General features: G+C 40.9%; 1 non-coding gene across 1 annotated transcript; it reads right to left on the reverse strand.

Moving 5' to 3' along the window:
* Positions 1-12,160: 12,160 nt before the first annotated feature.
* LOC130978614 (small nucleolar RNA R71) lies at positions 12,161-12,264 on the reverse strand. The gene has a single exon (XR_009086236.1). It is a non-coding gene; the product is annotated as a small nucleolar RNA R71 (small nucleolar RNA).
* Positions 12,265-13,154: the final 890 nt, after the last annotated feature.

Here is a 13,154-nt window from a genome sequence, read left to right on the forward strand (position 1 = left end):
CAAAATGATAATAATCACAAAATAAATCTAAAAATAAGAAATTCAAGAAATCTAAATCGTAAAAGTTTCATTATAAGATAGATATGTTTAATTTTTAGTCTAAACAACACAAATCAAAATAGAGTGGAAGTTTTCCAATTACATGTAATACCTCAAAAAGTACATAACACATCAAAATATTACATTTACATAACTAGGATCATTTGGTGCACTACTCGCGTCAGGCGGAGATTGTTAGGCAGCTTCTATCATTACTTGCACTTGTTCTGCACTCATACTAGGATTGACTTGTTGCAACAACGTTTTAATCAAGTTTGTTAAACCATCCAACTTGGAAGTTAAGTTATTTTGATTTTTCTCCATAGCTGAAACCACTTCATTATGTTGTTGCTGCCTTTGTTGGATTTCCTTCTCCTTTTTAAGAGAGGATTTTGTGACTGATCGACCATAGAAACGAACTCTTCCATGTCTCTCCTTTCTGAAAACTGTTTGAACTGCTTCATCATCATTGTATCCTCTTCTTTCAAAATTTGAAGATGTTCCTAAGTGACAAGTTCTGATGTAGCCATGGCTTCAAGGTAACTATTACTTATGGTTTTCTTCTTCTTTGTTTATGTAATTCAATATGATTTTCAATAAATTATAGCGTTGTTATTCTTGTAAATGTCCACAGGTTGATAGATATGACACAGCAAAATAAGGATCAGCACGAGCAGAGAGTCCTCCGATGACGTCGGGTGTTGGATCAGTTATAGTTAGATGAGGTAAGCGAGATTCTTTTATACAGTTACAATTGCATAAATTACTTATCCTGTTTTAGTACCTACTACTGATGATTATTTTACAACTTATATTGTAGTTCCTGTGGACGCCATACGACGACCTTACACTGCAGACCTTCTGCTCACTATGGCTAAAGGATGAGGCAGAGTGGGGGACATAGATGTCTGTTATTTCCCCTCGTTTGTTTTAACATAGTTGAGTTTCACAATATTGATCAAGTGAAATGCCAGTTTGGTAGCGAGCATCTAGTGCCAGGGGCCCCAATTAGTGTCGAGAGGTTTTTAACCACCACAGGACAGGGCAAGGATGTGTAGTGGCCTACCAAGCTTGAGCAGTGGTATGATGGTTGGAGGGCTCAATTTGGAGAGGGACATCGGATTTCCATTCAGCTATTCACAAATAGGTCTATGCAAGAGTACTGGGATTGGTACCGCCAGACTTGCCGCGTTAGACACATATCAGGGCAGCATGTGCTTGATGACCCCAAACTGTTGGATTTATCGTGTGACGTCCAGCCTATTGCCAGCTAGTTGAAGGATGTCCTTCACCTTCCCTAGGATATATTAGACTGTCGTTGGCATGCTAGGGAGGTTCGGGAGGACACCTGGAGGCCTACCAAGAGTGAGAGGGTGCCAGAGAGCGTAGATGAGCTGAAGGGCCCGGATGGAGAGGCTTAGGCCTCGCAGGGAGCGGTTGAATGTGGAGTCCAAGGAGGAGGCTGAGTATCACCGACAGGAGGAGCACGGTGATATACCAGCCGGCTTTGATAACTCACCGCCTTCACCACCACCACCACCACCTCCTCCTCCTCCACCTTCATCACCACCTCCACCATCGGGTTCACGCTCACAGGTAGGTCAGGATGATTGGGGTATTGCCTTGCCTGGATGGCATGACCTCGGGGCATCCAGCAGTCGTCATGAGACATCGATGGTCAAGAAGATCCAGTTCAAGGAGGCATTCTAGATTCATAGCACCGATCAGCACACGATGTAACACATTATAGAGTAGTTCCGCATGGGCAGAGAGCAAAGCATAGGGCATGTTTAAAAGCATTCGTCTGCTCCTATGTCTACCTCAGTTTGGGTATCGTACATTTCACTGGGGCCTAACACCTCATACGGCACACATGTCAGACCTGGTGCTCAGTGTGTAACATCGCCATCGATGGACTATGGTCTCTTGATGATGGCATCTCAGCCGATGCCGGCTCCACCTTGTCCTCCACCTGGTCAGCCTCAGTATCAACCCCATCCATATTCCTTACTCAGACAGTTACTTTGTCTCTCATCATCCACTACCATCGCAACCACCACTTCAGTCACGGGATCCCTTTTGTCACCTACAGCCTCCTTTGGACCTTTGGCCTAGCAGACCTCACCGACAGTCACAGCCTCCACCATGTGGCACCGGACATCGACTGCATTACCTAGATGGTTAGCACTGATGATGTTGTCATGTTGTAACTTTGTGTTATTTCTTATGTTATTAAATTTGTATTTTGCATACTATTTACGTTTGTATGCATCGTTGATGTAACTTGTGTTATCTATGTTATTTAGTTTGTACGCATCTTTTATGTTCTTTGTATGGATGTTTATGTAAATGTGTTACCTTGTTGAATTTTAAAATTTTAGAATTCAAGTATAATATAAATGACGTAAACAAAGAAAACAACATTCAAGTACAAAATAAATGAACTAAACAAACAACCTAACATTCAAGTACAAAATAAATGAAGTAAACAAAAAAACAACATTCAAGCGTAATAACAACCTACAAAGTGGTGACACTAAGCTAAGCTTCATCTGTAGGCTGGTTGGGACAACCTCTCTGGGTATGTCCGGTATGCCTGCATAGACCACACCTCTTCTCTTGGCGCTCATCCTCATCCATCTCATTACGAACCTTGGTGGAAACAGGTCTTCCAGAAGCCTTCCTATGCATGGTTGGATTAGGATGCAGTCGTGTCCCATACCACTCCGACCAAAGCTTCTCGCCTGGTATCGGTGGGAACTCCACTTCATACATCTTGAATACAGCTTCCTGCATGTACACCGGATGCACGTATGGACCTTATTCAACACTAGCGACGACACAAGCGGCAAGCACATGATGACATGGGAAATAGAGTGACTGGAAAAGGCCACATTCTCATGTGCCCGCCATCAACTGAACACGGAACAAGCCTTGCGACAAACCCTTGAAAGGCTCTAACTCCTCAACCACAAACACTGAAGCCCATTTGTCACAGTGAGTAACGCGCATCTTCGAGATTCCCTTTTTGTTCTTTTCAAAAGTAGCTATAAGCCATTGGGAAAATTGATTCCCTGCCACTAGTTGTGCCTGTACCTCCTTGCCCTTCCTAACGAACAACTGTTGCAATCTCTCATAAGTGCATCGCACGATGGCTGAAATCGGTAAATAACGTGTACCCTTAAGTACTGCATTCATGCACTCGAAGAGGTTCGTTGTCATGTGCCCAAACTGGCGACCCCCGTCGCAGTGTTATAGCCAGATCTCTTTGTTGGTCCTACCAGCCCAGTCTGCTATCTCTCGCAATAAACCTCTCAAGGCATCTATGTACCAGTTGTACCCAGCCTTCCTTGGACTATAAGCAGCATTTATGAGATTCACTTTTCCTCGGCAGACTTGAAATGAGACATAAAGTTTGTAGCCATATGCCTGACACAATAAGTATGGAACATTCTAGGAGGCTGCTAACCATTATCGTCAGCTCCCAATGCAGCCTTGATCACCTAGGATCTATCAGAAATAATCAACAGGCCTTCTTATGGGGTCACATGTCGTCTCATATTGGTAAGGAAGAAAGACCAGCACACCATGGTCTAAGACTCAACAATTGCAAAAACAACTGGAAAGATATTGTTGTTACCGTCTTGTGCTACTACAATAAGAAACACACCACCATATTTGCCATACAGATGCGTGCCATCGACAGAGACGAATGGCTTGCAATGCTTGAAAGCCTTCACACAGGCAGGAAAGATCCAGAATACCTTATCAAACATGCTACAGTCACACACCATAAGGTGCCCATCATAGTATGGTACTGCCCTAAACTCACATATTGTTTCGGGACAATAACTTTGTAGTGCTTGCAGCAACCTCAGTACCTTATCATATGACTCCTTGGTACACGGAATCGTGATCTCACACACTTTCTTCACAACTTCGCGTAGCTGACCAGCAAGTGCACTGGGTCGTCCAAGTAATACCTTACGTGAGTAAGGGTCGATCCCACGGAGATTGTCGGCTTGAAGCAAGCTATGGTCATCTTGTAAATCTCAGTAAGGCAAATTTAAATGGTTATGGGGTTTTGATAACTAAAAGATAAATAAGACATAAAATAAGATAGAAATACTTATGTAATTCATTGGTGGGAATTTCGGATAAGTCTATGGAGATGCTTTGTTCCTTCTGAATATCTGCTTTCCAACTACTTTCATCCAATCATGCGTACTCCCTTCCATGGCAAGTTGTATGTTGGGGGATCACCGTTGTCAATGGCTACCGTCCGTCCTCTTAGTGAAAATGGTCCGACTACGGGTTACGTAGGGCTAATCATCTGTCGGTTCTCGATCGTGTCGGAATAAGATCCACTGATCCTTTTGCGCACTGTCATTGCGCCCAATAGTCACAAGTTTGAAGCGCGTCACAGTCATCCCATCCCAGATCCTACTCGGAATACCACAGACAAGGTTTAGACTTTCTGGATCTCAAGAATGCTGCCAATTGATTCTAGATTATACCACGAAGACTCTGATCGCACGGAATGGAAGGCTTTATTGTCAGGAGAGGCAACCATGCATCATGAACCAGAAGGCCAAGAGATACACATTCAAGCTCTCACAGATAGAACGAAAGTGGTTGTCAAGCACGCGTTCATAAGGGAGGATGATGATGAGTGTCACGTATCATCACATCCATCAGGTTGAAGTACGAGTGAATATCTTAGAACAAAAATAAGCGTGAATTGAATAGAAGAACAATAGTACTTTGCATTAATTCATGAGGAACAGCAGAGCTCCACACCTTAATCTATGATGTGTAGAAACTCCACCGTTGAGAATACATAAGAACAAGGTCTAGACATGGTCGAATGGCCATGCCTCCCAAATAACATGAAACAATAAAAAAAGGGTTCAAAGACCTGATCCCAAGATCAAAGATGATCAAAAGATGAAAATACAATAGTAAAAGGTCCTATTTATAGTGAACTAGTAACCTAGGGTTTACAGAAATAAGTAAATGATGCAGAAATCCACTTCTGGGGCCCACTTGGTGTGTGCTTGGGCTGAGCATTGAAGCTTTCACCTGCATAGGCTTTTCTTGGAGTTAAACGCCAACTCTGGTGCCAGTTTGGGCGTTTAAATCCAGCTTTTATGCCAGTTCTGGCCTTTAACGCCAGAAAAGGGTCTCTGACCGGCGTTTGGACGCCAATTTGGGCCATCAAATCTCGAACAAAGTATGGACTATTATACATTGCTAGAAAGACCAAGATGACTACTTTCCAACGCAATTAAGAGCACGCCAATTGGGCTTCTTTAGTTCTAGAAAATTCATTTCGAGTGCAGGGAGGTCAGAATCCAACAGCATCTGCAGTCTTTTTTCAGCCTCTGAATCAGATTTTTGCTCAGGTCCCTCAATTTCAGCCAGAAAATACCTGAAATCATAGAAAAATACACAAACTCATAGTAAAGTCCATAAATGTGATTTTTGTATAAAAACTAATAATTATGTACTAAAAACTAACTAAATCATACTAAAAACTACCTAAAAATAATGCCAAAAAGGGTATAAATTATCCGCTCATCACAACACCAAACTTAAATTGTTGCTTGTCCCCAAGCAACTGAAAACAAAATAGAATAAAAAGAAGAAAATATACAATGAATTCCAAAATATCAATGAAGCTTAGCTCCAATTAGATGAGCGGGTGATAAACTACTATTTCATGGTTTATATTGTATTCAATTGAGTGATTTTATCAAGCTTTTTACCCACTTATTCATAGGATTTGCATGATTTTACAATTACTTTCTAGTTTAGTTCTATGACTGAAAACATGCTTCTTTGGTCTTAATTTAGCTTATCTTAATCCTCTCTTATTACCATTCGATGCCTTGATCTGTGTGTTAAGTGTTTCAGGCTTCATAGGGCAGGAATGGCTTAGAGAATGAAGAGGAACTGTGCAAAGATGGAAGGAATACAAGGAATTGAGGAGATGACCAGCGAAAAGTCACGCGGTCGCATGGCTCACGCGACCGCGCGAAATGGAAGAAATCAGAGTGACGCGACCGCGCGGATTGGAAGCTGCACGAATGACGCGAAAGCGTGGACGACGCACACGCGTGGTATGAGAAATGCTAAGTGACGCGAACGCATGGACGACGTGAACGCGTGACGTGCGCGATCTGCAGAATTACAAAAGTCGCTGTCAAAGATTCTGGGCCGCATTTCAACCCAATTTTCGGCCCAGAAGCACATATTAAAGTCAGGAAACATGCAGAGACTCAACATGCTTTTCACAACTCACAATTTTAGTTTAGATGTAGTTTTTAGAGAGAGAGGTTCTCTCCTCTCTCTTAGGTCTTAGGACTAAGATTCCTCTTAAAGGATTTAGGATTTATTATTTCAACTTACAATTTTTATTGGGATTGTTTCTTCATACCAGGTTCAATAATTTATGTTTCTCTTCTACTTTTATTTACTCTGATGCTTTCATTTGTATCTGATTTATGTTGCCCAATTGGCTTATGAACTTTTCATGTTAGGATTGATTCTCTTATTTAATATACATTATTGAGATGTTTTCAGATATATGATTTTAATTTATCTTTCTACATTCTTGGCTTTGGTTGATTAATTGTTAACTCTTGAGTTGTCAAACTCATTGTTGACTGAAAATTGAAACTCTTCAAGAATTAATTCGAGTTCCAATAACTCTAGCCTTTCCCAAGGAAAGACTAGGACCTGAGGAATTAAAAATTAATTCATCCAATTGACTTACCTTCATAGTTAGAAGTTGACTTAGTGGGAGAAAAATCCGATTCTCATCGCAATTGATAAGGATAACCGGGATAGGACTTCTAGTTTCTCATACCTTGCCAAGAGTTTATTTTATAGATATTTATTTATTTCACTTATCATTTATCATACTTGTTCCTTATTCTCAAAACCCCCAATTTACAAAACTCATAACCAATAATAAGAACATACCTCCCTGCAATTCTTTGAGAAGACGACCCGAGGTTTAAATACTCGGTTATCAATTTTAAAGGGGTTTGTTACTTATGACAAGCAAAACGTTTGTAAGAAAGGTTGATTGCTTGGTTTAGTAACTATACTTACAACGAGAGTTTACTATAACTTCTAAACCATCAATCTTCAGTTCTTCAAAATGGCGCCGTTGCCGGGGAATTGCAAACGTGTGCCTTATTATTGGTTATTGTAAATATTTTTTAAAAAAAATATTTTTTCTTTTGCTTGTTTATTTGTTTTCTCTCTTCCCTCTTGTTTCTAATAGCTATTATGAATTCTCACCCCTCTCGCTTTGAGTTTGGTTATAATTTTGTTGCAAGGAATGGAAGCTATAACAGGACTATGCATCAAGGTCTAAGCAATCAAAGATGGATGGAGCCACAAGGATCTGATCACCCCTTTGGGCAACAACACCCTTCTAGATATCATGGACAAAGACCACTTTACAATGCATGCCCAACTGATAGATTTGGTGGACCGCCTTGTAGCTACCAACAAGCCCCACCCTATGCTCAAAGACCATTCTTTCAACACAACCTCAATCCACCATACTCACAAGCTCTTTTTCACCATTTGCCACCGTACGATCCTTATCCACCCCAACACCAATCCTATTACTTCCAAGAACCACCACTCCCCCATACACCATGCCTTTTCCATCAAAGCCAGAATCACAGGTTTGCCTCGAAGAATCAATAAACCAATTTAATGTAACCCTTCATCAACTGGAGCAAGCAATAAATCAATTATCTTCCAAACGTTCAGACACTCAACACACTCCCATGGCTTCATGTGAAGAATCTAATGAAGAATGTGTTGTGGAGGAGACACGAGAAGCTCCAGTGGACAACATAGAGCATAACTTCGTACTGGAACAAGTAGAGGATACTGTCATTATAGAAGAGGAAGAGTTGGTTGAAGATTTAGGAGATACTGAACCTCCATGGGAACACAGAGTCATGGAAGACTCTGTCAAGGATGCTACAATTGACGCTGAGGAGGATTTTGCACCGCCTCCAATGCAAATATCTTATGAAGAACTGGACGGAATAACCCAGGACGCAGGTTTCCTTGATGATGATGATCACGAGTCCTGTTCTCTTAGTGACGAACTTGCATCCGCAAGTGATTTCTTTGAGACAGAAGAATCTTCCCCGAGTGAATATGAAGATGATGCTGAGGTAGATTTTTCTCAACCTCTAATATATGACTTGAGCGATGATGAGGGAGAAATTGAAGACTCTGATCAAGATATGGTTGAAGTGGAAGAAATTTGCAAAGAAATGGAAGAATTCACAGAAGATTATAAGGGAGTAGAACTTACAGAACCACTGGAAACACCTATCCCAAGGCCATTACCGCCCAACACAAACTACAAGTGGGTAAAATCCTTGCCTTTTATCTTCAATCTTCCACTTGAATATGGTTTGCTTGAAACAGATGGCCAGCTTAGAGCTCTCTGTGGCTTTAAGAGTAAGAGGGAAATGGCTCGTACTCAGAGCTGGTGCACAAGGTTCAATAAGGTTCCACGCTTCAACTTGAAGTGCAAGGATTGGTATCATGCTCAATTGAATGGATCACAGAGAACGTTTGGTCACCGTGGTGAGAATCTACTTTTTAAACCGCTCGGATGGAAACATGTAGATCAACACGGAGGCAGATTTAAAAGCAAGGCTTGGGATCATGGATTCTATGCTGACATTCGTCACCCCGGGAGCCTGAAAATCTGTTTGAAGCTGCTCAAAAGCTTTACATGCCTAGTTTGGGACCCCAGATGCTATTGGCATTCCAAGCATTGGTGGAGATTTTCGGATGAATTTAAACATAAGCCACCATAACAGGAAGCTCATTCAATGTCCAACTTAAGGACTTTAACCAAAAGTGCTAGGTGGGAGACAACCCACCATGGTATGGTCGTCTCTTTTCAGTTTTATTTCGTGTTATTTATTTTTATTTCCTTTTTAATTGAAACTGAATATTATTCATTCGCATTGCATACTGCATAATTGCATACTTGCATGAAAAAAAGGAAAAACACGCACGCAACGCGGCAGCGTCGCTGACGCGTCCGCGTCACTAGTGCGTTGGGTAGAAAAGAATTGAACAGAGAGTCACGCGAGAGCGTGGTTGGAGGCGCCTTTAGCGTAATTTGACCCCATGCGACCGCTGATGCCAAGGCATCTTAGGCTAGTTTCACTAGCATTTTTCTGTTAGTTTTAGTTGTTTTATGCATTTTCTTGAGCTTAAAGTAACCAAGAATGGTTAAATGAATAACAAAGCAATGAACCATCCAAACAGTATGATTTTGATGCAAATTTCATGAGTTTTTAGTTATATTACTTGAATGCTATGAATGAAAGATTTCTCATGAAATTTTGCAAGACTTTGATGCAGTTGTTTGGATGATTTCAGGGAAGAAGAGGCTAGGCAAGGAAGCAACAAAATCAATAAAGGAAGCTTGAATATCACATGTGGAGTTTAAGCTCCAGTTTAAGCTTAAACTGGAGCTTAAACGCCAAAATCATGAAAGCTGAGGAAAGGGCTGAAAGTGGCATTTAACCTCCAGTTTAACCTTAAACTGGAAGTTAAACGCCAGAATTGAAAGCACCAGGGAGCCATTTCCACGTTTAAGCTCCAGTTTAACCTTAAACTGGAGCTTAAACGTGTTCGACCATTCTCCTCCAGGGTTGCGTTTTGCATTTCCACGTTTAAGCTCCAGTTTAAGCTTAAACTGGAGCTTAAACGTGTTCGACCTTTACCCTCCAAGATGGCTTTCTTCCATTTCCACGTTTAAGCTTCAGTTTAACCTTAAACTGAAGCTTAAACGTGTTCGACAATTCCACACTCCAGGGTTGCCTTCTTCCATTTCAACGTTTAAGCTTCAGTTTAACCTTAAACTGAAGCTTAAACGTGTTCGACTACTTTACCTCCTGGAAGTGTCTGGCATTTAAGTTGCAGTTTAAGCTTAAACTGCAACTTAAACACCACTAATTGAAAAGGTTTCTGGGCCAAAGATATTGCAGTTTAAGTTAGCATTTGAGCACAAACATTAACTTAAACGTACTCTGGTATGAAACCCAATTGAATATCATGGTTTATGGGATAGGGCCTGAAGAATTGATGAGTCTGGAATTTCAATTTGTTGAGTCATGTGTCATTACTTGATTATCACTAAGTTGGCTCAATGAATGTTACAGAATTGGATCAGCAGCCTCATCAGGATTATGGATCATAAACCCAAAGCAAAAGGAAATCAGGGAAAGGCCTCAAAGCCCAAGAAACACAACAGAAGCTCAATTTAGAAAGTGTATAAATAGGATAGAATTTAAGTTGGTTAGCACTCCGAAGAACTTTTTGATCATTTTGCTAGTTTTCATCTTTTTGTAATTGAATTCAGAGCTATGACTCACTAAACCCCCATTCATTGGGTTAGGGAGCTCTATTGTAATTCAATGAATCAATAATAGTTTTTATCTTCTTCTTCAATCTTTCTCTTGAATTTTGTTAGAAAGCTTCTCGATCTAATTCCATTGGTTAGTTGTCTTGGGAAAGAAACTATCCATAATTGGAATCCTTCGGAACCTTGGGAAAGGAATGGAGGATTCATGCTAGAGAAGCTTTCTCACAGTGAATTGGATTGGGGTTTGGATGGATATTGTGACATGTAATCCTACCAAATTGTGGTTCATGAAACTGTGTGGTATAATCAGTGATCGAGCATCATCTCTTCTTATGAACATTTAAACCAAGGGATTGGGAATTTGTTTGTTTTTAGAGAGAATTGGTGAGCCAAGGGATTGGGATCCAATCATATAAGATTACCAAGCAAAATTCAATGAATGCATTGGTTGAGGAAGGGATAAAAATGTTTTGATTTGGAGATCTCAATATCTCCTGAAACCCAATGAATTTTCTATTTCTGATCTACCACTTTCTCTTTACATTCTGCAATTAAATTCATGCAATCACCCCGATCCCCTTTTTAATTTCAGCAATTTAGCTTCTCGCTCTTTAATTCATACAATTTAAGATTCCGCAATTCTCATCTAAATCTTGATTCCGCTCAACTAGAACACACTTCTAATCCGAATTGCTCACTCAACCAATCCTTGTGGGATTCGACCTCACTCTATTGTGAGTTTTTACTTGACGATAACCGGTGCACTTGCCGGAAGGAATTTTTGCCGATCGTGCAATTTCCTAAAATCGTAGCTATCAAGTTTATGGCTATCAAGTTTATGGCGCCGTTGCCGGGGATTGGTTTTCGATTGACAATTCTCAAATTGGAAGTTAACTAGATTGAGCATTTTTCTTGTTTTGTTAATTCAGTTCAAGTTACTTGTTGAATTTTAATTTCTGCACTCTGTTACTTGCTTTCTTTCTTTATGCCTTTAAATTCAAGCAACTAACTCACTAAATATTTGAATTAATTCCTCAACTGCTCTAACCATACTCTTCCATTAACCAAGAGTATTTCACTTGTTTGTTGCCTGTGCTGTGTTCTTGTATGACAGGTAGGAGAGGAGAGACATCAACTCCTCCATATACCGAACCAGAGAGGACCCTTCATAAACTTAGAAGGGAAGCAAGAGGGAAGAGAGTACTGAGAGAAGAAGAATCTGAAGGAGAATCTGAGGACAATTTTGAGGAAGCTCTAGATCTCAACATGGATAGAGAAGTTCACAACCATGAGAGAGCTGATGGAAACAATGCCATTCCCGAGAGGAGGGTTCTTGGTTCATACATAAACCCAACCTCTGGGAATTGTGGTAGCAGCATTCAGAAACCACCCATTCAGGCCAACAATTTTGAACTCAAACCACAGCTAATATCACTGGTGGAGAATCATTGTTCATTTGGTGGGAGTGCTAATGAAGATCCAAACCAACATCTCACAAAATTCCTGAGAATTTGCGACACTGTGAAGTCCAATGGAGTCCAGGAAGATGCCTATAAACTGCTCTTGTTCCCATTTTCACTTAGGGACAAGGCAGCTAAGTGGCTGGAATCATTCCCAAGGGGGAGCCTAACAACCTGGGATGAGGTGGAAAGCAAGTTTCTGGCACGTTTCTACCCCCCACAAAAGGTCAATAGGCTTCGATCTGAGGTTCAGACTTTTAGACAATAAGATGGTGAAACTCTCTACGAGGCATGGGAGAGGTTCAAGGATTTGACAAGGAAATGCCCACCAGACATGTTCCATGACTGGGTGCAATTGCATATTTTCTATGATGGACTTTCTTATGAATCAAGGAAGGCTGTAGACCATTCATCAGGAGGTTCATTGAACAGGAAAAAGACTGTGGAAGAAGCCATTGAAGTGATTGAGACAGTGGCTGAGAATGAGTACTACTATGCTTCAGAGAGACACAACACTAAGGGAGTCATGGAGCTGAACCACGTTGATACAATTCTAGCCCAAAACAAGGTGTTTGCCAAGCAACTAGCAGAGCTCACCAGGAAATTAGAAACAAATCAAGTGGCTGCAATACACACACAAGATCAAGAGGAGGTAAGCACTGAAGGAGGTGATTGGGAAGAGGCCAACTATGTGGGAAATCAACAAAGGCAACCATATGATCCACATTCCAACACTTACAACCCAGGCTGGAAAAACCACCCAAACTTTGGGTGGGGAAACCAGCAAACCCAACCATAAAACCACAAACCTTACAACCCCAACCAACATAACAATTCCACATACCAAAACTCCAACCAAAGATCATACCAAGCCACACAAAACACTTACTCCCAACCATCATATCATGGCCAAAATAATCAACCTGCCCAACCTAATCCGAACAAACAATTTCAAGATCAATTAAACAGGATAGAAGGAATGCTTGCAACCATGGGTCAAGACATAACCGAATTGAAAGCCTTTAAGGAAGAAGTAAATTCTAACTTGCAAAACCAAGGAGCTGCCATCCAGAAGCTAGAAAATCAAATTGGGTATTTGTCTAAGCAAAACACTGGGCCAAGCGTTTCTCATGCTGCCAAGGCTATTGCAAGGGAAGAATGTAAGGCCATAACTCTCAGAAGTGGAAAGAAGCTAAAGGAGATCTCAAAGGAAACCACAGAGAATG

Source organism: Arachis stenosperma, chromosome 4 (genome assembly GCF_014773155.1).
Source record: "Arachis stenosperma cultivar V10309 chromosome 4, arast.V10309.gnm1.PFL2, whole genome shotgun sequence".
NCBI lineage: Eukaryota > Viridiplantae > Streptophyta > Magnoliopsida > Fabales > Fabaceae > Arachis > Arachis stenosperma.